Source organism: Pinus tabuliformis, chromosome X (assembly GCF_031772625.1).
Source record: "Pinus tabuliformis cultivar Carrire ecotype Pingquan chromosome X, CPIR1, whole genome shotgun sequence".
Classification (NCBI taxonomy): domain Eukaryota; kingdom Viridiplantae; phylum Streptophyta; class Pinopsida; order Pinales; family Pinaceae; genus Pinus; species Pinus tabuliformis.
Window position 1 is genome coordinate 1,496,314,361 of NC_142308.1, and position 27,287 is coordinate 1,496,341,647.

A 27,287-nucleotide genomic window follows, 5' to 3' on the forward strand; every position below is an offset into this window, starting at 1 on the left:
GATTTCAAAATATAACGTAAATCCATCATAATCAAAGGTTTAGTTGATCCTTTAAAAATAGCTTCTCATTTATTGAACTTTAAATGTTGTTTTACATCAAGTACCTGTTAGTGTCTGTGAGTCACCAATGATCAAATGCACTCTTTCAAAGTTGTTGATAGGGTCCTAGGTCATTTCTTTATAGTTTTAAATGAGTTTTCAAATAAAAATTTGATCATTGGTTAGTATGTCTAGGTATATTGTTGCTCCCATCATATTCAAGGTCATAAAATGCCATCTTGGTAATGCCATCACTCATTGTGATGAGTCATTAGTAAAGTGTCTTGATCACCATCTCAATCAACATATCATGCTTAGTCATACTGCAAATTTCAAAGGTCCAATTCATCAGTTCATAAACCCATTAGGTGTCATTATTGGGTCAAGTCATAAAAAAGGTCATGTCATCACCTAGGTCATCATTATGGGAGTAGTAATTAGGAAAAGTGCCCTAAAATTATTTCTAAAATACATTTAATTCTTTATGAAGTTGTAATACACTAGCCTATCAATTCATTTTGCAAAAATACAAAGTGATCTCACATCATCACCCAAGGGAAAAATCGACTTCCAGCCTATAAAAAGACAAAAAAAAGCACACCATTTGTTCATTTCACTCTCATAAAGCATCTCTCCACCATCAAAGTGAACTCCAACCATCAAATCATTGAAAATTTGCCTTCAAGTCACCCACTTCACCTCCTCGCTACGCTTCTGCCAAAAGTGTTGCGCTTTTGGAAAGGGAGCCCAGGCAGCCATTGCACAGGTGTTCTTCAACAAAAACAAGTTCAAACACATCCTTGGCAAGTAAGTGGACTTCATTTACTCCTATGTCATCCTTCATTTCATCCATTTGCTCACAAAAAGTCAGTGAATTACCCTCTCTTAGGGTTTCGCTACGCTTTTCATTTCTTTGTCAGTTTTATTCTTTTCTATGGTAAAACCTCTACATTTTATGCTCAAATACCCTCACTCATACTCCATTTTCCTCCCCTAACCTTTTCCCATGCCCATTCCCCTCATTTCCTTCACTTCCCCACAAACCCTAGCATATACTACACTTTCCTAGGCTAGGACTGTGTTTTCAAGTTTTTTACCCCTTCCCCTCACTCATTTCCCAAATTTCCACCTCCCTACACTCCCTAACACCTATCCCTACCCCCCAAAATTTCCCCAAGAATTTAGACAACCCCTAACCCCTTCATTCCCCTCCCTCTACAAGACAGTCCCAAATCCCATGTTTTCCCAAAAGAAAACCCTAATTTTTCCTCCTAGTGAGCTAGGGTTTTACCATGGAGGGAGAGACCACATGCACCGAGAAGAAAAAGTACAAAAGGAGGGAAATTTCTAGTTATGAGCCCACTAAGGTCCAAGAAATCATGATCTCACCCTTCATTAATAAATCTTTCCAAGATGTGGGTTGCCTAGGTTTTTGTGAGAAGATCTAAGAAGTAGGTTCCAATGCCAAATTGACAAGCCTCTTTGCCACCAACTTCAGGAGGGATAAGGCTAGCATAGTAGGGGTTAACTTCACCATTTCAGCAGATTCCATTTCCATAGCCACTGGAATCCCTAACCATGGAGAAATCTGGTTCAAAGGGATGGATCTAGATATTGAGAACTACACAACATTCTTAAAGCCACCCTACAAGAATGCTCCCAAACACATTTTTCCCTTCAGACAATTGCTTGACAGGTATGCTCCATTGATGAAGATGATCATGAAGTACTTTACCTGTGAGGGTAGGTTTTCAAGGCTATACCAGTATCACATAAGACTACTCATGCATTTCACAACCATCAAACCTCTTAACCTATCTCATTACCTATACAAAAGCCTGGTCAAGATGACAGAGAAGGTATAGAGCAAAGGGAAAGATCACCAAGCAAACCTATTTCATCATGGCTTGGTCAAAATTATTATTTTGCATCAGTTGTCATAGGTCAACTTATCTTGGGAGGAATTCATGTGGTCAACTTCTCTTTTTCCTGGTATCAGTCAACCTAGCAGTCAAAGTTTACCATTGGAAAAGTCACCAAGACCTCAAGAAGTTGGCTCTACACGAAAACCAGTGAGAGAAACATATAGCAGAGGTAAGAGGCTTGTGTTAGCTCCTAACAATGTAGAAAGAGTGCAACCTCCTACTGTTGGACAAGAAGCATTAAGACATCATCATGATGCACCTTTGCATGAAGAAGAACAAGTACATTTTGATACTCACATGGCAGACCTAGAAGGGCATGAGAAAGAAAAGTCACCTGAGAAAATCATCCAAGAGAAAGAGGCAGAAATCAAAGAGCTTAAGGATGACTTGGAAAAAGAAAAATTCATGATTGCATTCTTACAGCAGGAGAACAGGCAACTTAAGGTAAATTATTTTTTGCTTTCTAAACCTAGGGTTGATTTGGTGGCAGATGATGATAAAGGTAAGAGTGTGATAGATGTTGAGAAAATTGAAGATAAGGAGCCTCAGATCAAGCCAAGGAGGCCAAATACTAGAGGACTGAAAAGAAAGGAAGCACTAGGGAGTGAGCCATCTCCTCCACTAGGTCAGCAAGACTTTGAAGACACCATTGCAGCTGAGATTGAGAAAGACAAGGAGTTGTGGCTTGGCAGGGTTAATGAGAATTTGGAGAAGCTCCTAAAGAAGGAAAATATGTACATAAAACTTCATAGAAACATGGCAAAGCATTACTTCACTAGAAATCATATTTGCAAAATTAGGGTTAGGAGCATGAGGAGGAAGCTAAAGAAAACCCTAAAGAAACTTAAAAAGAGGGACAACCTTGATTTTATTTTTGATGCCTCATTGATAGCCTAATATATAATTCACTAACTTAAAGGAGAAAGTTAGAGGCAATTTTGAATAATTTTTGCAATTTTTTGAGTTTTTGTGCATTTTTGCAAATTCTGGCAATTTCATACTGCCAGAAGCGCAACGAGCTCTCGCTGCGCTTTTTCCTAGGGGCACTAAATGAGGAAAATATTATATGGTTGGATAGCTTATGACCTGTACATATCAAATATATACTTGGGTTGCCATGTCAGCTTGCAGTTTCAGAGAAAAAGTCAAAATACATGCTAAAAATCATGTTTCTGCCACTGTTTTGACCCCCTCGCTGCGCTTCTAGAGCAGTCTTGGAAAAACTCATTTTTCTCAGCCTTGGAGAGGTCATTTTGCATGCTTGAAGGTTCTAAGGATAAGTATACATCCAAATATTTCCATATCTATCTTTATTTCAACAAATGGATGAAGAAAATTCACTCAAAAGTGCCCTCAAACTATTCGTTACGCTTCTGTCAGCAAGTCAAATTTTCGAGTTTCTTCAGTCAAAGTCCATCTCTCATGATGTAATTTGTCTTGTTTTGAGTTGACATGATGTAAATGATTGTAATTAATCTTGTAAATGTCAAATTAGTGTAGATTCCTGCTCATTAATGCTTGTAAAAGTCAATTAAGTTGGTTTTAGTCTAAACAGGGAGTTGGTTTCTAACCTCCCTAGTCTTAGGTATGGTTGGAGATATTCTTGTAAACAATTCCTATGATGATGGATTCAACCCCTTAGAGGGGGAAATGTTGTTTTTGATCTATATGTAGCTAGAAAATCAAGGGTTGGATGTTTGAGAATCATTTCTTGGAGCTAGTGTACACTTTTTTGCAGTAATACAATGCTATTATCTTTGGATTCTTATGGTATGCTTCTATGACAGGTTTTTTCTCTGTTTATCATTAAATTGAATATATATTTCTCTTTCCTACCATCTATATGCTTTCTTGTGATCATCTCATAGGTGTTTAACATAATTCATAAGTTATATGCTCTATTCTGATGAGATTTTCATGTTAGTGTTATGTTCTTCTGATGAATGAATTCATGGTTACATGCTCATTCTGATCCTCTACCTTTTCATCCCTGCACCACCATGACAACCTACTTCTATCACTGATCATACCTACCTTGCCCCATTATATCTCTGCAATTGATCATTTGAAACCCTAGCCTAGTTCCTAGATCTATGAGCTTCATCCAGCAAACCCTAAAAATCAAACACCATTGAGCTTAATATCTAGCCTAACATCTGATTTCCTCTCCAGTCACTTCATTGGTTGTGAGATCCTTGAGAGAGCCCTCTCTGATTTGGTAGGGCTAGCTATCAAATCTAAAGATTGGTTTGAGGTTACCTCTGTCGGTCTCCTTTCTCAACCTTGGGACACTAAGGAGTGCTAACAATATCTACACCAAATTATTTTTTTTTTGGTGAAGCAACAAGTATTCTAATGAGCAGCTCAAAATCTCAACTTATTGAAGCGGCCTTGGAGAGGGAAACCCTAAAAGACAAAAGCTAGACTAAGTGCTAACAATGGGACAATGACCCACTGTCACCACAACCAAGGTCCGTTGCTCTTTATGGACTTTCATCAATGGGAGGAGTCCCGGTAAGATAATAATCACCTTTAATAGATTTTCTAGAGTTTAAGGTGCAAGGTGATGGATTAGGACCTCCAAATGAATGCTCAAGGTTATGATATAATGCTTCACAAGGTGCTTCACTCCATATGAGAGACCTAGTAATGGATTGTAGAAGACCTCAAGTTTCATGAATTAGTGTGGATGAAGGTATTTCCAAGATCAATGCAACGAGGAGAAAGGGTTTCCTATGATATACTTCACCAAGTACTAAGCTCATGCAACCCTCAAAGAAGTGCCCAAGTTGAGGAAAAGCTAGCTAGGGTTTCTCTCTTAGGGCAATGCCTAGGGTAAGAGATTTTATGGATGGAATCCAAGTGGATGCCCACGAAACTTTGAGGTAAAGTAGTCAAGATTCAAGACCCTAGGCTTGATGTTTAGGCTTGTGGAGTCCCACCAAACCTCCTCATATGCAATTCGCTCTAAGCCCTAGATCATTGTCCAAGGACTTGGATTAGTACGTTGTCCTTTGGGCATATGGGGTCTTATGAAGTTCAAGATGAGCTAAATCATCTCTAAGGAGGCCTAAAATTGATGCCCTAGGTACTGCAACAGACCCTAATCCCCAATCTAATCCAAGAAAGGTGGTTACCAGATCATCCGAATCTCATGAATCTCGTGATTTGGTTACAAGAATGGGGTTAGCATTTTTTCATCTTGTCTGTAGTGAAGCACTAACAAGACTATTGTCAAAAGCAACTTTGCAGGTTGTATTGTCTTCCGGTAAAATTAAAGCCAAAGCGTGAGATGGTATTATCTTGTCTAGGGTCTAAGGAACAATGTTTCAAATGCTCTACAGGAAATGATATAACCTTAGCTCTTTCCTAGCTAGCAAGCAAATCCTTGAAGGCACATGTAGCAATTTAACGCAAGTGGAGGACTTTTCAACAATAGAAGAAGCTTGTACTAGCTTCTCTTCTTGGTCAATATCCTTTTTGGCTTGTCACCATCTCTTCCTTAGCTAAAGATTCAGTATTTCCAATGACAAAGCCTGTGCCCCAGAAGGTTCATCATCTTCCTACAAGGACTCTTCTACATGAGTAATTAGCCATTTCATTGTCCACTCAACCCGATTAGAGTGTACATTCCTTGAACATATCGTTTCTATCGTTCCTACTCTTTCCCACACCTGGCCTAACCTTGATATTCAATAAGTTGCCTTCCTTGCACTAGGAAGCGCAAGCCCCTCCGGGACCTTCACTCACACGCTCACACTCACAAACTAACGCTAGGTTCGGTCGTCTACCTTTCCCCTTTGAGAATCCAATTTCAATAATCATTGCAATGGTTGAATCATCAAGGGGTGGTATAATAGCTTACATCGCTGCATTACTGCCTCCTGTAATTTTTTCATTGACTCATGAGACATGCTTCATTATGGGACAAACTGAAATAATGAATTTCACCCTGCTTTTGGGATATAGGGAAGGTTCCAGACATGGAAAACTACCTCCAAGAGTAGGGACCGTAGTACCTGGCCATAGAAATGATTTCTTCTTGAAAATAGTCTTTCGTTATTTCTCCCAAGAACTAACTGAGGTGAACCTTGCCCCAAGTAGAATTTCAGAGTAATTGGTGTTTGTGCATCTCACTGTCACTTATATATTTTACAATTTACTTAATTGAGAGTAATAAACTCAATAGAGAGCATGGGACGCAGTTAACCCCAAGCTTAATACGGTCAATAAGGTATACTACAATGGACAAAGAATGTAACAGAGGCACTAATTAAAACATTCTTAATAAACATAACACTCATCCATAAGTAAGCTATCCTATTGTACAAATGGCTGATTTGATACAGTATCTAGTATCTGAACTCCACTATATTCCTATATTTCAAATTTCATGCAGGACTCCAGTTCAGTATTATAACATCTAGATGCCCAACCTGAGACCAACTTCAAGTGTACAACATATCAGTACAACACAGGAGGTTTGTGTGTTATCTAGCCATAACATGTATGGTTTACTCATTTGGTGAGAGTGTATTTTCTTTTGAAATGATAGGTGGTATTTAACCACTCATTGTGCTATTAGTCCATATCAACCTACCATGCATACTCAGAATTAGAACTTATACAAACAATCCAGGCATGTTTGATTATCATTGTCAACATGTCACTTGGTATTGTGGAATTTGGGATGGGCACTTGGATATAGTCGATGATTCTTCTCCCAACCATAGACATACTGCTATTGCAATAGTCACCCCCTAGCTCACGAAGACTGTCCCAATGACCAAACATTCTGGGATTCCAGAGATCTAATTCGACCTTCACCCTTTTATCATAACAACGTTTAGGTATAGGGATTCTAGAGATCTAATCCGACCTCGACCCTTATGGCATAACAATGTCAAGATGCAGGGAGTCCAAAGATCTAATTTGACCTCCAGTGTTTTAGCATAACAATGTACAGGTGCAGGGAGTCCAAAGATCTAATCCAACCTCTACCCTTTTAGCATAACAATGTATAGGTGTAGGGAGTCCAAAGATCTAATCAGACCTCCACCCTTCCGGCATAACATTGTACAGGTGCAGGGAGTCCAGAGATCTAATTCGGCCTCCACCCTTTTGGCATAACAATGTACATGTGCAGGGAGTCTAGAGATCTAATCGGCCTCCCCCTTTTAGCATAAAAATGTACAGGTGCAGGGAGTCTAGAGATCTAATATGACCTCCACCCTTTTGGCATAATAGTGTACAGGTGCAGGGATTCCGGAGATCTAGTCAGACCTACACCATTCTGGCATAACAATGTATAGGTGCAGGGAGTCCAGAGATCCAATTCGAGCTCCACCCTTCTGACACAACAATGTACAAGTGCAGGGAGTCCAGAGATCTAATCCGACCTCCACCCTTCTAGCATAATAGTGTACAGATGCAAGGAGTCCAGAGATCTAATCCGACCTCCACCCTTCTGGTATAACAATGTACAGGCACGGGGAATCCAAAGATATAATCCGACCTCCACCCATCTATGATTAAGGGACTCTAGAGGCAAAAATCTCCACCCTTAGGTTTATTGCAACAATAACTCCATTGTGCATAGGGAATCTAGAGTCTACTGAAGTCCTCATTGAGGAAGGCTAACCCAATAGGTAAGGCCTCCACCCTCAATCAGTCCCAGATCTACTTATCCATTGATCATAAGCTAACCAACCCTAGCTCAGCGAGCAGCACCCGAACACTCACTTCCATAGATACAATAATGGAAGTCAGGCAAGTTGTCTCGTTGAAATCAAAATACATAGTAATAGCCTAATATCCCAGCTACTGCAGAGAAGAGGCTATGCAATTGTCTGACCCTACGGTTTTGTGTTTCAATGATGCCTCCAATAGGGAACAATGTTATTGCAATAACATGCATTGCCCCAACTAATAACCTGTTGAGTTGATTATGTCTAAATTGTAAAATCCCTCCCTAGAGATTCTTTGGTCTTTGGGATTTTTTTTCTTAGTTTTATTGCTAAATTTTCCCGTGGCGGATTTTGTCAAGCAACTTGACTGTATGGTGCTGTAGGTACTTTTTATTTTTATTTTATTTTCCACAGGTCTGACTTCATTAAATAAGCACAGTGAATCAGGTGCATCAAAATAAGTTTCCAAGGGTTTTAAATTTTTAAATGACATTCCTAATGCCTCAACGTGCACTCACATGTCTTAAGATGATGCTATGCCTCATATTTCAAACCCAGAAATTACATAAAATTGATATTTGAGAAATGTTGCTCATAGGCTAGTCATTTCTCATTTAAAAACCTGTCTGCATAAGGAACATATAAGAGAGTTGGTACTTGGCCATAGGTTGCAACCTCAAGTGCAATTGGAAACACCAATAAAAAGAATACTCTCCAGCTGAGTTGATATATATATATATATATATATATATATATATATATATATATATATATATAGTGTGCTTCCAGTATGTATTCTAGGTACGTCCAATGAGAAAATAAAGAGATATCACTTGTATTGATTCATATATGAGTAATACCATGAGTACTTTTGCTTCAAATACCCTAATGCAGATGAAAAAGACCTCTAGTATGTCCAACAAAGATAAGTCTAGTCTCGCTAGGCCAAAACACTTTCCCACATTACACAAAAGGTGTTTTGGATGACATTAATGCATAGGAAATGCCAGAAATGGTTGGCATGTTTAACAAACAACAATACGACTCCATTCTAAGTGTGGTTGGGCTCTGTCAATGCATCTACTTGGTCTAGCATCCAATACGCAACCTAGAAGGTGGAGACTTCGTTCAACAGTGGAATATGTGACCTTGACAAGGGATTCAAACTGCTTCTTCCACAACGGAAATCAAACTACTTTTATTAATGACCCTTGGCTTGTTAACAATGAAACTTGTGCTGCTAAACCCCAGAATTCTTTCTTGTTCCATCCTTGAGGACTTGGTCATTATTTTGGAAGATAAGACCAACGAAAATAGGAAAGGAACTCGTTCTTCTCCAGCAATGACAATGGCTTCAATTTTGAACTGAGCCTCCAGCCTCCAATGCAGCGACCCTCTAGCTCCCTTAGGTTCATCTTGTTGCCTTTGTGATGCCATTGAAACTTGGACGCTTTCCCCTACCTCTTGCGACCCATCCCATTGAGTCCTCCTCCATTGTTCCTTACTCCCTTTTTTTCCGTCCACATTGCATTCTCATTTTCTTGATTAGTTAGGGTCTCGTTGGTAGTTAGGGGCTACCACACTTGTGCCTTAACTCGATACCTACCATCCCAGCTTCCAAAGCACTCTAGAGGATCATCGAGGAGCTAACCTTCTTAACTGCCGACTTAATTCTCGGAAGACCTGTACCCCAGCTGTACAATGCCGAACTGGTGCTATAGTCCAAGGGATATGACATGTGATTACATCTTGATTGATACTTAAACTACCTTGTTCTAGCACCACCCCCAGGCCTGACCATCTGCCAAGTGGTTATTGGCCCGCAACACATGGAACAAATCTACCTTTTCAAATTTTTTTAATAAGTAAATAATCCTGACCATGATTGAGGAGGTTTCATCTTCGAGAAGGTTGACGTTCTCGAGGAGCTTCATACATTTTTGTATAATCATCATGGAGTCGCCAACTATAGACAATATTTTGATACCATTAGCCAAATTGATATTCAGACCCTGCCAAAGATAAAAGGGCTTCTGCTTGATTATTTGTCGCGATGCCAAGTCCACAAGCGAACTTTATTTCTGCTTTTTTCTTCGAGGTTTACAATTACCCCTCCTGCTCCAACCTCCCCGGGGCTATCTTTAATTTTTATTGAAGAAGGTACTGGCAGCCTTTTATGGGAACATAAATTCATTACTGCTAGTGATTCCCATCGCAAAATTGCCTCCTTCAACTTTCCACACAGATGGGCATCATGGTTACTAGGTGCGCATATGATAGGAGTGTGATGACTAACAGGCATTATATGACCTGACTAGCCATGTACACTTGCTTCTCTTTTAGCAGAGTAATTGTTGCACTTGCCCATTGAGTGCCTAGCATGTGGTAGGTGGACCTACAATCATCTAAAACAATATGCAAGACAGGTTTCAAAAGTGGAGGTAACTGTGGAGTAGTGGGTGAGATATACCATATATGCCTTGTAATGTTTGTTGCTCAGTTTGTTGTAACATACTCTCACAACATGAATAACTCGAAAATTAGAAGTTTGACATCACAAGCATAACATATTGGCCAAAAACCTCTTGCTTAAGATCAGGAGACAGGAGAAGCAATACTGAGATATAGGAAAATGATCCACAATGGTTTATTAGTATTAATTTTGAAAACAAACTGGTTTTCAAGCCAGCAACAAACAAATCAAACCAGCATGGAGATTCTGAAGTGAGATAGCAATTTAACAAGATAAATACATTTTGAAACTTGATTCTACCTTAATTAAGGTTCTTGCAGCGGGATACTTGGAGCACTAAAGCTTGATTGGAAGGTCAATTTCTCCCTTAAAGTAACAGAAATAAAATTGGCAGGTAACATGTACTGTATCAATTACCAAAAGTTGAATCTAATAAATGATATACCAGTGCATATAGCATATATTTTTACTTAGAGCTTCACAAGTTAACTGCAAATGTCTCCAAACTGGCACTGATTTTGGATCAAAAACAATGACAACTGTTCAATCATACCACCAAAACTAGTTATAATGCGAAGAGCCTTATCCTCACGCTTCCCCGACATGTTGCAGATCAGTGATTTCCAGCCATTTTTTTTAAAGAATATCCTATTTTGCTACCACTCTCTCTGTGGGCTGCAAAAGTAAAAATGTGTTGGCTTAAATGGTTGTAAAACTGAAATTTATATACAAATCTCCAATGGTCCAGATAAGAAGATACAAGGACATGCAGCCAGAGCATACTCTCCCAAGATGAGAAAAGCAACATTGGACAATACTGGAAAATAATGTTGATTCTTGAAGTTTGGCTAGAAATTTCAACCTGTATTTGAGTTCCTCTATGTTCCCTGCATTTTTCCACAATTGTTCAATCAGGTTCAAATCCCCCAGGGAAAAGCACAAACAAAAAAATAAAATGGATGGGACCACAACAGCCATTAAAGCCAATATTTGATTCATATCCTATTGAATGATGTGATTTAAACTGTATATAGAGATTTAAGTGGTGATATTACTAAACCAGGGGCTCAGAAATGATTTGTTTAAGAAAATATGAACAAATATGGGCTGGAGCAGAGCTGTAGGAACATAATTTGATATCTCCTATTTTGGCAAATGATTTTTTTGGTTTGCTGTAAGAGTTGGAGTCCCCTTTGCTGGGAGATCTGCTATTTGAAGACCTATTTTTTAAGGGGCAATACCTTTTATTTTGCCATCACTTCAACCCCAAAATTTTATTTTCCTGCCAACATTTCACTATTGATAGGAAGTGTGCTTAAAACTTATCCATTGGAATCTTTATTGTGTTACTCGTGCTGCTAGGTATTGCTTAGAATGGATCTCTGGGACATATCTCTGTGTTCGGTGCTATTAATTTGATATCCTACCTTGAAACTTTTTTCCTAAAATCTTGCATTCAACGCTGATATCATTGGATTTGTTCTTTTTTTTTTCTACCTGCCAAAAACATCAACACCCTCCTGCAATCATTAAGACCAAGTTAGCTCTCTGTCTCTTTAGTATGCCATCTGCAATCTGCAAACAACCTTCATGAAAAAAGAAATTTTGTTTCAACTGCACACTTTGATTCTTGTGGGATATCATGTCCTGTACAATGAGCGCAATGATTAATACTGTGCCTCTTGATTGCTCAAGATGTAGCCGAGTACCCTGTTTTCTGTAGAGGACAATTGTTTTTCAAAAGTGTTTATTTGTTGAGGTAACGTTTGCAATGATTCTTGATATTATTTTTAGTGTTGTTTTAATTTCAACTTAAAAGTACACAAGCCTGAATACACCTCACTCATCAAATTACACATGCAATCTACATGCAACATCCTACAACCTTTTACATCACAAAGGCAATCTACATGCAACATCCTACAACCTTTTACATCACAAAGGGGTCATTATATATCCCTAACAATATTGCTCAAGATGTATCCGAGTACCCTGTTTTAAGGGTTGCAACCTACAAGATGTAGCATGATCCTCTTCTCTCAACTCAGAACCTACAAATTACATGCACACAAATCTCCATCAACTTTGCAAAGAAATAAATCTCTGAAGGCACGCTACAACAAACAACCCTATTAAATGCATACCTTGACAACAAATATGTATATCATATCAAAAGTCAAAGCAAAGGTATGTGACCATACTCCATACTTTAGTTAATCATCAATAGTCATAGCCATAACCCAAAATTCATATCATTATAATTGTCGACTCCAAATTACAAATCAAGGTGGGCCTCGAATCTTAAGTTTGTTGGGGGGGGGGGGGAATATCAAGTTTTGGCGAGGTAATCAATGCCAAGTAAGTATTTTGTGCTAGCCATCAATGTCAATTCAAGACAAACAATCATGTTTTAATTGATGCCAACCATTTAAATCATCAAGAGAAGGTGCCTGACAATGACAAAGGGTATAAGCTCTAGATCAAAAGAAAACCAAGCAAAAGTGCATGCATAAAAGAGTGTGATAAGAGAACTAAAGCAAAATAAAAGTCCACCATTGTAGGGTTACATAATTGTAAAATAAGGTGAGATAGTTGAAAGATCCACCATTTGTAAGGTTACCCAGTTGCAAGGTTTATTATTGTAAAGAGGCCAATTCTTAGAAGTAGAAGTACTGAACCCTGAAATTTTTTATTTTCATTACCATTTTGAAAAATCCCATTCTCACAAGTGAAGTGTTGTAACATGAAGATTTTCCATTGTCATTTTCAAAACCTATCTTAGAAGTAAAGCGTGGAAACCTGATTTTTTTTGTTACCATTTTTAAGAGGTTTGTTCTCAGAAGTTGACTGTTGAAACCTAAAATTTTTCCATTGCCATTTTAAAACCCTTTTCTCAGAAGTGAAGTATTGTAACATAAGGTTGTTTCCATTACCATTTTCTCAAAAATTTGAAGTGTTAAAGTTGAGGTTTTGTGTTGAAGTTAATGCCACTATCAAGTTTACGCTTTCTATTACCATTTTTGTTAGAAATTTGGAGTTGAGATTTTGTGTTGAAGTTGTTTCCACTGTCAAATTTATGATTTGGCTAGGGTTCTCAATCGAAATAATACGACGATAATGAATAATCTAACACAAAATCTTGCAATATGTGGGGTAGGTTCAACAAGAAAGAACCCACAAAAACTTAGATTATATAGCAACCATGAGGTAGTGGAGATATTTCAGCAATCAAACTGGCTCAAATATTTCAACAAACTACAGGGTTATAATAATAGTGTGGCCATGGAGTTTTCCTTGAACTTTCAACGTAATAGAAATAACGAATACGTTACCTTAGTAAAAGTTTTGGAGATCTAAGTTGATGAATCTGTACAAAGGGGATTTCCTTGGGATAAGAAAGAGGGCAAACCAACCTAAGATACCAAGAAACTTAGCAAAACTTTTATACAGTATTACATTCACTTGTAATGTTTATTGACCCTTGGTATGTTGTATCTTCATGCTGCTACTAATTGGTCACTGTTTAGTAATAAACTATTATAAATTCATCTATAGACATGATTTATGTCTTGATTTTTTTTGTTTTTAATATCTGTTGATATTACAGATATTTAATAGATTTATGTTACTTTTATTAAACAAGTATGTAAACAAAAACAATAACATACCTGAAATTGAACAGGTTTAGTAATAAACTATTATAAATTCATCTATAGACAAGATTTATGTCTTGATTTTTTTGTTTTTAATATCTGTTGCTATTACAGATATTTAATAGATTTATGTGACTTTTATTAAACAAGTATGTAAACAAAAACAATAACATACCTGAAATTGAACAGGTCCTCTCTATTTCGCAGGGATCAAAGATGAAATGATGCACAATTATTGATGAGGAGTAATTTCCTGAGAGACAAATAGGATCCCCTAGGATCAAATATTTGAGAATTCCCAAACAAACAATCCTGTATTGAGGGTCATTCAGAATGGTAGAAAGATATTTCTCGGTGGAATACCACTTCTGATAACTTAATATTTCAAATCAGGACAACTCATTTTTCTCTTTTGTTATTCTTTAACTCACACTGCGATGGGACATTGCATCAATTGATTCTAGCATGTTTTCCTTATCTAGATTTAGAGTGGTAGCGTGAAGGAATTCACCTTTGGAAAAGTTTGTTCATTTTTCGCCCTGAGGTCCAATGTGGGAACCCCTTGGCTCTCATACCACTTGTAACACACCCCAATCCCCAATCACCTGAATCTCATTACCAGATCACAAGAATCTCATGTTTTGGTTACAAGAAAGGGGTGAGCATTTTTTTTTTCTTTTTGTCTGAAGTGAAGCACTAACAAGACTATTGTCAGAAGCAACTTTGCAGGCTTCCGGTAAAATTAAAGCCAAAGCGTGAGATTCTTTTATCCTAACTAGGGTCCAAGGAACACTGTCTCAAATGCTCTACAAGAAATGATATAATTTAGCTCTTTCCTAGCTAGCAAGCAAATCCTTCAAGGCACGTGGAGCAACTTAATGCAAGTGGAGGACTTCTCAGCAGTAGAAGAAGCTTGTACCCGCTTCTCTTCTTGGTCAATATCCTTTTTCGCTTGTCACCATCTCTTCCTTAGCTAAAGGTTTGGTATTTCCAATGACGAAGTCCGTGCCCTAGAAGGTTCATCATCTTCCTACGAGGACTCTTTTTGCACGAGTAATTAGCCATTCCATTGCTGACTCAACCCGATTGGCATGTACATTCCTTAGGGTTTCTTCTACCTTTCCCCTTTGAGAATCCCATTTCAGCAGTCATTGCAATGGTTGAATCATCAAGGGGTGGTATAATGGCTTGCATGACTGCATTACTGCCTCTTGTAATTTTTGTCATCGACTCATGAATAGACATGCTTCATTATGGGACAAACTGAAGGAACGAATTGCACCCTGATCTGGGGATACAGGGAAGGTTCCAGACATGGAAAATTACCTCCAAGAGTAGGGACTGTAGTACCTGGGCATGGAAATGATTCCTTCTTAAAGATAGTCTTTTGTTCTTTCTCCCAAGAACTAACTGAGGTGAACCTTGCCCCAAGTAGAATTTCAGAGTAATTGGCGTTTGTGCATCTCCTGGGCATGGAAATGATTCCTTCTTAAAGATAGTCTTTTGTTCTTTCTCCCAAGAACTAACTGAGGTGAACCTTGCCCCAAGTAGAATTTCAGAGTAATTGGCGTTTCTGCATCTCGCTGTCACTTATATATTTTACAATTTACTTAATTGAGAGCAATAAGCTCAATCGAGAGCATGGGAGGGAGTTAACCCTAAGCTTAATAGGCTTAATAAGGCAGACTACAATGGAAAAAAAAAATGTAAAAGATGCACTAATTAAAACATTCTCAATAAACACAACACTCATCCATAAGTCAGCTATCCTACTGTACAAATGACTGATTTGATACAGCAGCTAGTATTCATATATTTTGAATGTCATGTAGGACACCAACTCAGTATTATAACGCCTAGAAGCTTGAGACCAGCTGCAAGTGTAGGATTAATCCCAAATGCATATTAGTACAACACGAGGTTTGTGTGCTATTTAGCCATAGCATATATGGTTTACTCATTTGGTGAGAGTGTATTGTCTTTTGAAATGATAGGCAATATTTAACCACTCATTGTGCTATTAGTCCATATCAACCTACCATGCATGCTCAAAATTAGAACTTATACAAACAAATATTTAACCACTCATATTTAACAACTCATTGTGGTATTAGTCCATATCAACCTACCATGCATGCTCAAAATTAGAACTTACACAAACAGTCCACTCATTGTGCTATTAGTCCATATCGACCTACCACGCATGCTCAAAATTAGAACTTATACAAACAGATATTTAACCACTCATTGTGCTATTAGTCCATATCAACCTACCATGCATGCTCAAAATTAGAACTTATACAAACAGTCCAGGCATGTTTGATTATTATTGTCAATATGTCACTTGGTATTGTGGAATTTAGGATGGGAACTGGGACATAGTCGACGATTCTCCTCCCAACCATAGATAGATTGTTATTGCAGTTGTGACCCCTTGGCTCATGAAGATTGTCCCAATGACCAAACATTCCAAGATTCCAGAGATCTAATTTGATCTCCACCCTTTTAGCATAACAGTTGTACAGGGATTCTAGAGATCCAATTTGACCTCCACCCTTTTGGCATAACAATGCACAGGTGCAGGGAGTCTAGAGATTTAATCTGGCCTCCATGCTTTCAACATAACAATGTACAGGTGCAGGGAGTCCAGAGATCTAATCCGACCTCCACTCTTTCAGCGTAACAGTGTATAGGTGCAGGGAGTCCAAAGATCTAATCTGATCTCCACCCTTTTAGCATAATAGTGTATAGGTGCAAGGAGTCCAAAGATCTAATTCGACCTCCACCCTTCTGGCATAACAATGTATAAGTGCAAGGAGTCTAGAGATCTAATCCAACGTCCACCCTTTTAGCATAACAATGTACAGGTGCAGGGAGTCAAGAGATCTAATCCGGCCTCCTCCCTTTTGGCATAACAATGTATAGGTGCAAGGAGTCCAAAGATCTAATCCAGCCTTCGTGTTTTGTACATAACAATGTACAGGTGCAAGGAGTCCACAGGTCTAATCCGACCTCCACCCTTTTAGCATAACAATGTACAGGTGCAAGTAGTCCAAATATCTAATGCGACCTCCACCCTTCCGGCATAGCAGTTTACAGGTGCAGAGAGTCCAGAGATATAATCCGACCTCCACCCTTTTAGCATAACAATGTACAGGTGCAGGGAGTCTAGACTCTAGAGATCTAATATGAACTCCACGCTTTTACCATAACAATGTATAAGTGAGGGATTCCAGAGATCTAATCCGACCTCCACCCTTTTAGCATAACAATGTATAGGTGCAGGGAGTCCAGAGTTCTAATCCAACCTCCACCATTTTAGCATAACAATGTTACAGGTGCAGGGAGTCCAGAGATCTAATCTGACCTCCTCCCTTTTGGCATAACAATGTACAGGTGCAAGGAGTCCAGAGATCTAATCCGACCTCCATGCTTTTAGCATAACAATGTATAGGTGAAGGGAGTCTAGAGATCGAATCCGACCTCCACCCTTTTAGCATAACAATGTATAGGTGCAAGGAGTCCAAATATCTAATCTGACCTTCACCCTTCTGGCATAGCAATGTACAGGTGCATGGAGTCCAGAGATATAATCCGCCCTCCAAACTTTTAGCATAACAATGTACACGTGCATGGAATCTAGAGATCTAATACTAACTCCACGCTTTTACCATAACAATGTATAGGTGCAAGAATTCCAGAGATCTAATCTGACCTCCACCCTTTTAGCATAACAGTGTACAAGTGTAGGGAGTCCAGAGATCTAACCTGACCTCCACCATTTTAGCATAATAGTGTACAGGTGCATGGAGTCCAGAGGTCTAATCCGACCTCCACCCTTCTGGCATAACAGTGTACAAGTGCAAGGAGTCCAAAGATCTAATCCGACCTCCACCCTTTTAGCATAACAGTGTACAGGTGCAGGGAGTTCAGAGATTTAATCCGACCTCCACCCTTCTAGGGTAGCAATGTACAAGTGCAAGGAGTCCAAAGATCTAATCCGACCTCCACCTTTTTAACATAATAATGTACAGGTGAATGGAGTCCAAAGATCTAATCTGACCTCCTCCCTTCTGGTATAGCAGTGTACAGGTGCAGGGAATATAGAGATCTAATCTGACCTCCATCCATATGTCATTAAGGGACTCTAGAGGCAAATCGCGTTGTGTTCCATTATTGAATGCTGAGTAGTAACTTCCCTTGTTATTTGCAAAGGAATATCTTCAAACTTGATGTAAGATTTTCCATTGTTAGGGCTGGATCTAGACTTTTGATTGGAGTTGATCGAGGCTGTCATGCCTTCATTTTCTTCATAAAGAAGGTAAGCGATTCCACTATCCTTGAAGGAAGTGTCCTTGTATTCGTACACCGACCCTTCAATTCCCACGTTCACTGCAATCATCAACAAGAACACCACGAACATCCAAACCAAAGTCATCTTCACTGCGAAGGATGCCTTCACACATCCAAATCCTTCAACCCACCATGGTATTACATTGACTCTTCTCAGTGTGTTTTGCTGCCATTAAGATATCCTTTTGGTCCCTTTTACAGATATTGAAAACACAAAAAAATGCCATTGCCTTGTCAAATGTAGATATGTGGTGGTACTTTGAATCACATCATATGCTATGCTTGAATTATTTAAACTGTAAACTGTCTCAAGAGTTTTGACTCCATATCAATAATAGGTTTGTGCTTAAATTGATTGAAAGAGGCATGTTCGTGTTTGATAGACTTTCTTCAAGTGCACATCAAAAGGTTCACATACTTCCTTTCAAGGCAAGCCTAATCAAGTCCTCTGAAGTCTATACATTCAGTCTTCCTAACAACCAATCTTCAAGAAATAACTCTTATACTGATTTAACTGCCTTATTCATAAACTCGTTGGCTTTTCCAAGGTCTGAGGCAACTTCATATTCTTTTTGGTCACCTTATGAGGTTTCTCAGCCTTTGTTACTATCAACCTTGAGGCCTTTCGACCCTCAACAACTTTGACTAAAGCTTTCCAGGTCTATGGCCTAAATCTTTTCCTTACCTCAGCTGCCCAGAATATATGTTTCTTTTTGTTTGTAAACTAAGGCATCTTGAGGACTTCGATCCTCTCGTAGACACAAGAATAAAAATATTAGTAGGTGATCATCCTTCTTTCAATTGGATTTTAGGCTAGGGAAGAGCTTGGCCTTCATAGGACAAAAATACTTGGTAGTTTTTCTTCAATGTTTGGTTTCTTGGCCTTCTTCAAGTCTCTTTGGTGGCTTCTCTGACACCATACCTCTGAAACCATGTTGATTTTTCATGACTTTCTAGATTGATAAGTACTTGCAATGATTTCATTAATTTAACTTGTGTTACATTCATCATTAAGCAATTATACATAGAAAATCTTCAACAGTAAAAAAAATAAAGCAGTAGGATCATAAAGAGAAAACCAAACAAGAGACACAAAATTACTTGTGTTACATTGCAACTATACATAGAAAATCTTCAATAGTAAAAAAAATAAAGTAGTAGGATCATAAAGAAAACCAAACAAGAGACATAACCCTAGCAACAAAATTCATCAAATCTTTCATGAGGTTTTTGGTGTCCTTTTAAGATTTCTCATAAGATATTTTGATATTTATTTATTATTTTATGGTTTAATTTTTGTTTGGTTTAGTGGGTGGGAGATAAATGTAGGTCTTAATGGTCCAAGATTCCACAAATGTATTGGGTAAAGGTGTATGTTGCAAATGTTGCGATGTATCTATCGTCCCATACATGCCTTTCTTTATATTAAAGGCATCTTACACTATTGGTCATTATAAATACAATGCAATGTAGGTAAAAAGAACATAGAGGATCATTAATGAAACTACTGAAATATCTTCATAAGAGAGACACTATAGTGTAGTGTAGGGACAAAGGTGAAGGTGAGTTTTCTTTTGGTGCAAAATCCATTCATAATCTGCTATAGAATCTTCTTGTTGAAAACACTTAAGTTCTTTTCCCTCACCTATTTAAGTTTATGATTTTTGGTGTTTGAATAAGATGTATCTTTTGGTGCATAAGGTTATTCATAAGACATTTTAGTCTTTGCTTCGGATTTCAGATATTTTGATCTCTGTTTCATATTTTTCACAATATTTTGTGTGTATTTAATACTTTTCGTAATATTTTCTAGTCTCTATTTAATACCTCTCTATTTTTTGATGTGCAGGGTTCCCATGGTTGGTGATGGACACTTTTGGGGTTGTAAAGCATACTCTTGTTTGTCTTGTTATGTTTTTTTCTTGTTTTTTGGTTTTAATTGTCCTATTTTTTGCTATCATCGTTTGCGGTTGTAAGGCATACTCTTGTTTATCTTGTTATGTCTTTTCTTTCAATTGTTGGTCCTATTTTTTGCTGCACTCTTGTTTACCTTGTTATGTTTTTTCTTTCAATTGTTTTTTGCTGCTGTTGTTGTTGTTTTTTTTGTTTTTGTTTCTACTGTTGTGGCTCTATCTTTGACTTTATGAGCATGGCCATGCTAATTTGTGGTTTAGTATTTTATTTTCTTGTGTTTTGATTTATTTTTCTTTTTTTATTCAATGGGTGGAGAAATCAAGGAAGACCTTAACAACCCATAGTGTGGGTTTAGGGATGATGTGGAGTCCATATTGTAGCGGGCAAAGGCGAAGAGGTATGTAATTGGGGAATTTACTTGTTTATGGGCAAAGGCAAAAGAGGTATGTATAAGTGGAATTTATTTGTTTGTTACTACATAACTATATGGTTTCATGCCCATTTAATTTAACTCATTTGTTGGTTCATCAGTATATCATATGTGTCTATTCATGCCAATATTAAATTTAGATGCAATATAGAGCTAGAAAGGTGAATGAACACTGATGAAACTATTGAATATCTTTTTATCAGGAAGATGTGGAGCAATATAGCAGAAGTAGAAGCAAAGGTAGAAGATGAGTTATCTTTTGGTGCAAGACTCATTTATGTTCTACTATAAAATCCTTAGTTTAGATGTAATGTTTCCCAGCCTCCTTACCAATTTGGGTGTTTCATTTGTTGGTCCATCATTATATCATATGCGTCTATTCATGCCCATTTTAAATTTAGATGCAATATAGAGCTAGAAAGGTGAATGAACACTGATGAAACTATTGAATATCTTTTTATCAGGAAGATTTGGAGCACTATAACAAAAGTAGAAGCAAATGTAGAGGATGAGTTATCTTTTGGTGCAAGATTCATTTATGTTCTACTATAAAATCCTTAGTTTAGATGTAATGTTTCCCAGCCTCTTTACCAATTTGGGTGGAGAAATCAATGAAGACCTTAGCAACCCATAGTGTGGGTTTAGGGATGATGTGGAGTCCATATTGTAGTGGGCAAAGGCGAAGAGGTCCATAATTTGTTTATGGGAAAAGGCAAAAGAGGTATGTATAAGGGGAATTTACTTGTTTTTTACTACATAATTATATGGTTTCATGCCCATTTTAATTTAACTCATTTTTTGCTTCGTCATTATATCATTTGCGTCTATTCACGCCCATTCTAAATTTAGGTGCAATATAGAGCTAGAAAGGTGAATGAACACTGATGAAACTATTGACTATCCTTTTATCAGGAAGATGTGGAGCACTATAGCAGAAGTAGAAGCAAAGGTAGCGGATCAATTATCTTTTGGTGCAAGACTCATTTATGTTCTACTATAAAATCCTCTTAGTTTAGATATAATGTTTCTCAGCCTCCTTACCAATTTGGGGTTTATAATTTTTGGTAGCATAAGATGTACTTCTATTAAAATTAGATGCATCTTATATTATTTGGCATTCTCTTATTTATTATGAACACTGATGAAACTATTGACTATCCTTTTATCAGGAAGATGTGGAGCACTATAGCAGAAGTAGAAGCAAAGGTAGAGGATCAATTATCTTTTGGTGCAACACTCATTTATGTTCTACTATAAAATCCTCTTAGTTTAGATATAATGTTTCCCAGCCTCCTTACCAATTTGGGGTTTATAATTTTTGGTAGCATAAGATGTACTTCTATTAAAATTAGATGCATCTTATATTATTTGGCATTCTCTTAGCTATTAAGTGTACAGTGCAAATGCAGGTAAAGAAAGATGGATGAGTAAAGGTGGAGAAGCAATGTTGAAACTTTTGAAATCTTTCTCCAATGGAAACTTTTGAAATATTTTCATGTAAGGGAGACGATGTAGGAGAGTTCAAAGGTAGAGTGTGAGTTCTCTTTTGGTTCTAGTATGCATATCTTCTCCTCTTCAATACTATTGTTCTACTCTCCTTCCTTATTGAGGGTTTATGATTTTTGGTGATGGAATATTCAATAAAATGTACTTTTGCATAATATTATTGATAAATTTTTGTCTTGGCTTATGATTAAGATTTCTCATAATACCTTTGAATGTCTAGTTAAACTTTAATATTTCTTATAATTTTTTTGTTGTTTGTCTTAAAAATTTTTGGTCTTCATTTAATATTTTATGTTTCGACTTTTGCTGGATTTAGTACGTGGAGATATAGAGGCAGGTGCTAGTGATGGTGCAGATTGCATAAGTGCATTAGGTGAAGGGGAAGACTAAGCAAGAGGAGGTGGGTATGGTATCATATGTTTCTATGGTATCATGTGTGTCTGCATTTAAATTATATGCATTCTATATTTGGGATTTATTTATATAGTGAGTGCAATTGAATCTAGGTAAAGGAGGGTGGAGGAAAAATTTAGTTTTGTGTGCAGGAGAGTTGGAGAAGTGTAGGAGAGTGCAAAAGTACAAGGTTAGTTCTCTTTTTAATTCCAACATGGATATTTTCTTGTTTCAATACAATGATTCTACCTCCTCCTTTGTTATTGAGGAATTATGAATTTTTGTTTATGCATAGTTCCATCTATGTTTATTTAAATTTTACTCCTTTGTTATTGAGGAATTATGAATTTTTGTTTATGCATAGTTCCATCAATTTTTATTTAAATTTTACGCATCTTACGTTATTTGTCATTTATCTTGTTATTCACATAATGTAATGTAGGTAATGTAACATAAAAGGTTACTAAATAAACTACTAAAATGTCCTTGTGAGGTCGAGATTGCAATTGCCATTTATCTTGTTATTGACATAATGTAATGCAGGTAATGTAACATAAAAGGTTGTAACATAAAAGGTTACTAAATAAAGTACTGAAATGTCCTTGTGAGGGAGAGATTGCAATGGTGTGCGAAGGTAGAGGTGAGTTCTTTTTGGTGCAAATGTCCATATATGATTTGCTATTACCTATTTGCCTATATATGATCCTTCCTCCTTACTTATTTAGGATTTATGATTTTTTGTTTATGTATAGTACCATCTATGTTAATTTGAATTTAGGCATCTTACATTATTTGTCATCTATTACCTATTTACCTATATATGATCCTTCCTCCTTACTTATTTAGGATTTATGATTTTTTGTTTATGTATAGTACCATCTATGTTAATTTGAAATTTAGGCATCTTGCATTATTTGTCATTTATCTCATTATTGACATAATGCGATGTAGGTAGTGCAACATAAAATATTACTAATTAAACAACTAAAATGTCCTTGTGAGGGAGAGATCGCAATAGTATGCAAAGGTATAGGTGAGTTCTCTTTTGGTGCAAATGTCCATATGTGATCTGCTATTACTTATATATGATCCTTCTTCCTTAACTATTTAGGGTTTATTTTTTTAGTCTTTACATAAGATGTACTTTCTAGTATATAAGACTGCTCATATTATTTTTGGTCATTCTTTGATATTACTCTTAATATTTTTCAATCTTTATTTCATATATCTTACAACATTTTATATTTCATATATCTTACAACGTTTTATGCGTATTTCATATTTTTGCATGTTATTTAATTCATATATCTTACAACATTTTATATTTAATATATTTTACAACGTTTTATGTGTATTTCATCTTTTTGCATGTTATTTAATTCAGTGCAATACAACGCAGATAGTGGAATATGGAGGATCATCAATGAAACCATTGAAATATCTTTAAGAGAGAGGTAAAGTGTAGATAAGAGTTTTTTTTGGGTGCTAAATTCGTGTTTGATTTGTTATGAAATTCTTTTATGAAATACGACAATTATCGCCTTCTTACCTATATTCAGGGTTGGTGATTTTTTGTGTTTACATAAGATGTACTTTCTAATGCATAAGATTAATCATTATATTGGTGGCTTTATTTAAGATTTCTCATAAAATATTTTTGATATTTGTCATATTTCGCACAACACTGTATGCGTATCTAATATTTTTCATATGTTTTTGGTGTACAGGGTGTCCTTGGTTGGCCTTGACACATTTTGGGGGTTGCAGATCGAAGTCTTAATTTATTGTTTCTCTCAACTTGTTTTTGTTTGTTTGTTTGTTAATTTTGGTTTTTTGTGCAATTGTTAGTTGCATCATTTCTATTGTTGTATTTTTCCAGTTTTATGGATTTTATTTTTTTGCATTTATGAGCATGGCCATGCTAACTTGTGGTTTGATATTTTGTTTTTCTTATGAGCTCTCATTTTTTATTTATTTTTTCATTCTTTTTTCTTAGGTGGGTGAGGATATTAAAGAGGTCCTTACAACCCATTCTATGGGTTTCGAGTGTAGTGGGCAAAAGCAATGGACGTATGTATTGAGTAATTGATTAATTTACTTGTTTGCTACTACATAATTATAAGGTTCCATGCTTGTTTTAATTTAAATCATTTGTTGCTTCATAATTATATCATATGTTTTCCTTTAAATTTAAAGGAAATGCAAATTAAAGAAGGTGGAGGAGCAACGATGAATATCTTCGTGTGAGAGATGTGGGGCAATATAGCAAAAGTAAAATGCCTTTGAGGGTGAGTTATCTTCTAACATAAATGGTAAGTTCCTTTATTTAGTTTTTCCATTGATATTTCTTATTTTATATCATATGTTTTCCTTTAAATATAAAGGAAATGCAAATTAAAAAAGGTGGAGGAGCATTGATGAAATCATTGAATATCTTCGTGTGAGAGATGTGGGGCAATATAGCAAAGGTAAAATGGCTTTGAGGGTGAGTTATCTTCTAACATAAATGGTGAGTTCTTTTATTTAGTTTTTCCATTGATATTTCTTATTTTTTTGCATTTGTGAGCATCACATGCTAATTTGTTTTGCTATCAAGTCCTCTCTTTAAGAACATTGGTTTGCCTCCTTTTTCACTTCTTTAATGTTCACCATTACTCATCAACTCTATGGTAAGATTTCTCATACTATTATTTAATATTTTTCAAAAGACTTTTGTTGTTTCTCTTAAATTTTTATGATTTATGTTTAATATTTTTTGGTTTGGTTGGGTAGTTTGTGAAATAAAGGTGGGTCCTAGTGTTGATGGAATGTAGATTCCATAGGTCATTAGGTGAAGGTGAAAGCTAAGAATTATGAGGTATATATGATTCCATGTGTGCTTATTTAAATTAGAAGCATCTTATATTTTTTGTGATTTATTCATTTATTGAATGCATTGCATTGCAGATAAGGGAAGGTGTCGAAGCATTAATGAAACTATTGTCTATTGAGTGCATTGCAATGTAGATAAAAGGATGTGGAGACACATTGCTGAACCTATTGAAATATCTTTGTGTGGGAGAGGCATGGGACAATTTAGAAAAGCGCAAAGGCATGAGACAAGGGGTAAGTCCTCTTTTAGTTTTGTTATGAGTTTCCTTTTTTTCAAATATGATGGTTCTCCTCCCTCCTCACTTATTTAGGGTATACAATTTCTGGTCTTCATAATATGATTTTTTACATAAAATCACTTATAAATTTGTGATTTTTCACACTACATTCAATATTTGTTTAATATTTATAATGCAAATTTTGTTTCCATTGTGAGATTTTTCATAAGATATTTTGGTCTCTATTTAATTTTTTTTTGGTTTGTTTTTTTTGGGCTTAGTTTAGTGAGTAGGGAAGTTAAAGTAGGTCCTATTCCAACAAAATTGTGCATTTATCGAGATAAATTCCAAAAGCTCAAGTGTGGGATCTTGTGTACTCAAGAGGATGCCAATGTCACTTCGCCAACTTTCTCACTTCTGGCCGACTCCCTCTAGATCAACTAAGGTTCTCCCTACTAGATATCATAGATTTAATGTCATGGTCCAACCATGTCAATAGTTCCTTCAAATATCACCAATCAAAGGATTGAACCATTAGGTTTTAAGGTGGATAGGATTGCTAGAGTTCTTTTGGGTATTTTCTAGGTTTGAGTTCAAGGGAAAAGGTCCCCAATTAAACAAAAGCAAGGAATCACATAGTAAAAGCCCAACAAATAGTTCAAATGATTTATGAGGACAAGGGGTGATGGAGGATAGACGATTAACGCCTTAACTTGCCAGTATATTTTGGGGGCATACGGGATCAAGGAGCAACACAATTTGAGAGAAATGGAGTAGATTTAGATTCAAAGACCAAAGCAAACTAACTTTTGTGCCCTAGAGTTTTCACTTAGTGTTCTTCAATATTTAAAGATGGGATAAGGGAGAGCTAAGCTTAAGTAATCTCAAAAGAGCTTGATGAGAGGTCCAAAGATGCTTGGAGCGAATTTACGTTCAAGGGCCCTAGAGGACTAACTTGTATACCCTAGAGGCCAGGGACTACCCACAATTTTTAAGGATAAATAAGAGAGGGAGTTTCACTTAGGTCACCTCAAAAGAATTTTATGAAAATATTGTTGAAGGAAGATAATGAGATAAAAATACCAACAAAATTATGGTAAAGAAAAATCTATCAAAATTCACCAATAACCATTCATGAAAAATGTCTATCCCCATCAACAAGGCCTTTCTCATTAGGATCTACCAATATCCTCTACCAATATCTATCCATAATGAACTATTCACATAAGTGCAACTTCTCATGAATTCGTTCAAGTCATCCATCCATAGACAAAATTATGAAACAAGAGGAAATTTTAGAAATTTTAGACTTTGCTAAAAGATTTCTTATAGAGGAGGTGCTCAACTTCCCTTGCATTAAAATATTAATTTTCTAGGCTAAAAGCTCCTACTCCCTCCTATGGAGGGTGAGGCAAAATGCCCTCTTCTTTAATTAACTAATATAAAGTACATAATTTGAGGGGGATTCACGCCACACATACAAAGCAAAGGCACACAAGCCCCCTTCTGGTCTTCAGCACAACACAACATCCGGTCTTCAGAGGTCCTTCAATGGTGGAAAAAATCTTCAACCTGCCACCAAATTCCTTTATTCTCCCTCAAGTCTCCCTCAAATATGGGTGCACAAACTCCCAACCCACATTACATCCAATGCATCATCTGGAAGGGATTCCAAAAGCGCTCATTCCTCTCACCCTAAGTTGCAGGAAATGTGGAACCCCCCTCTTGTACCAACCGCATTTCGGTATGGAAACCACAAAATGTGGCTAAAATACATTTTAGGCACCAAACCCCACGTTTCAGCGTCTGTACATTGCATTTCAAC

The 27,287-nt window shown here is 36.8% G+C and overlaps 1 pseudogene; it reads left to right on the forward strand.

Annotated features, from left to right (window-relative positions):
- The first annotated feature begins 2,261 nt into the window (after positions 1-2,261).
- Positions 2,262-27,287, forward strand: part of LOC149145701 (protein TOPLESS-RELATED PROTEIN 2-like) — a 43,731-nt pseudogene continuing 18,705 nt past the window's right edge.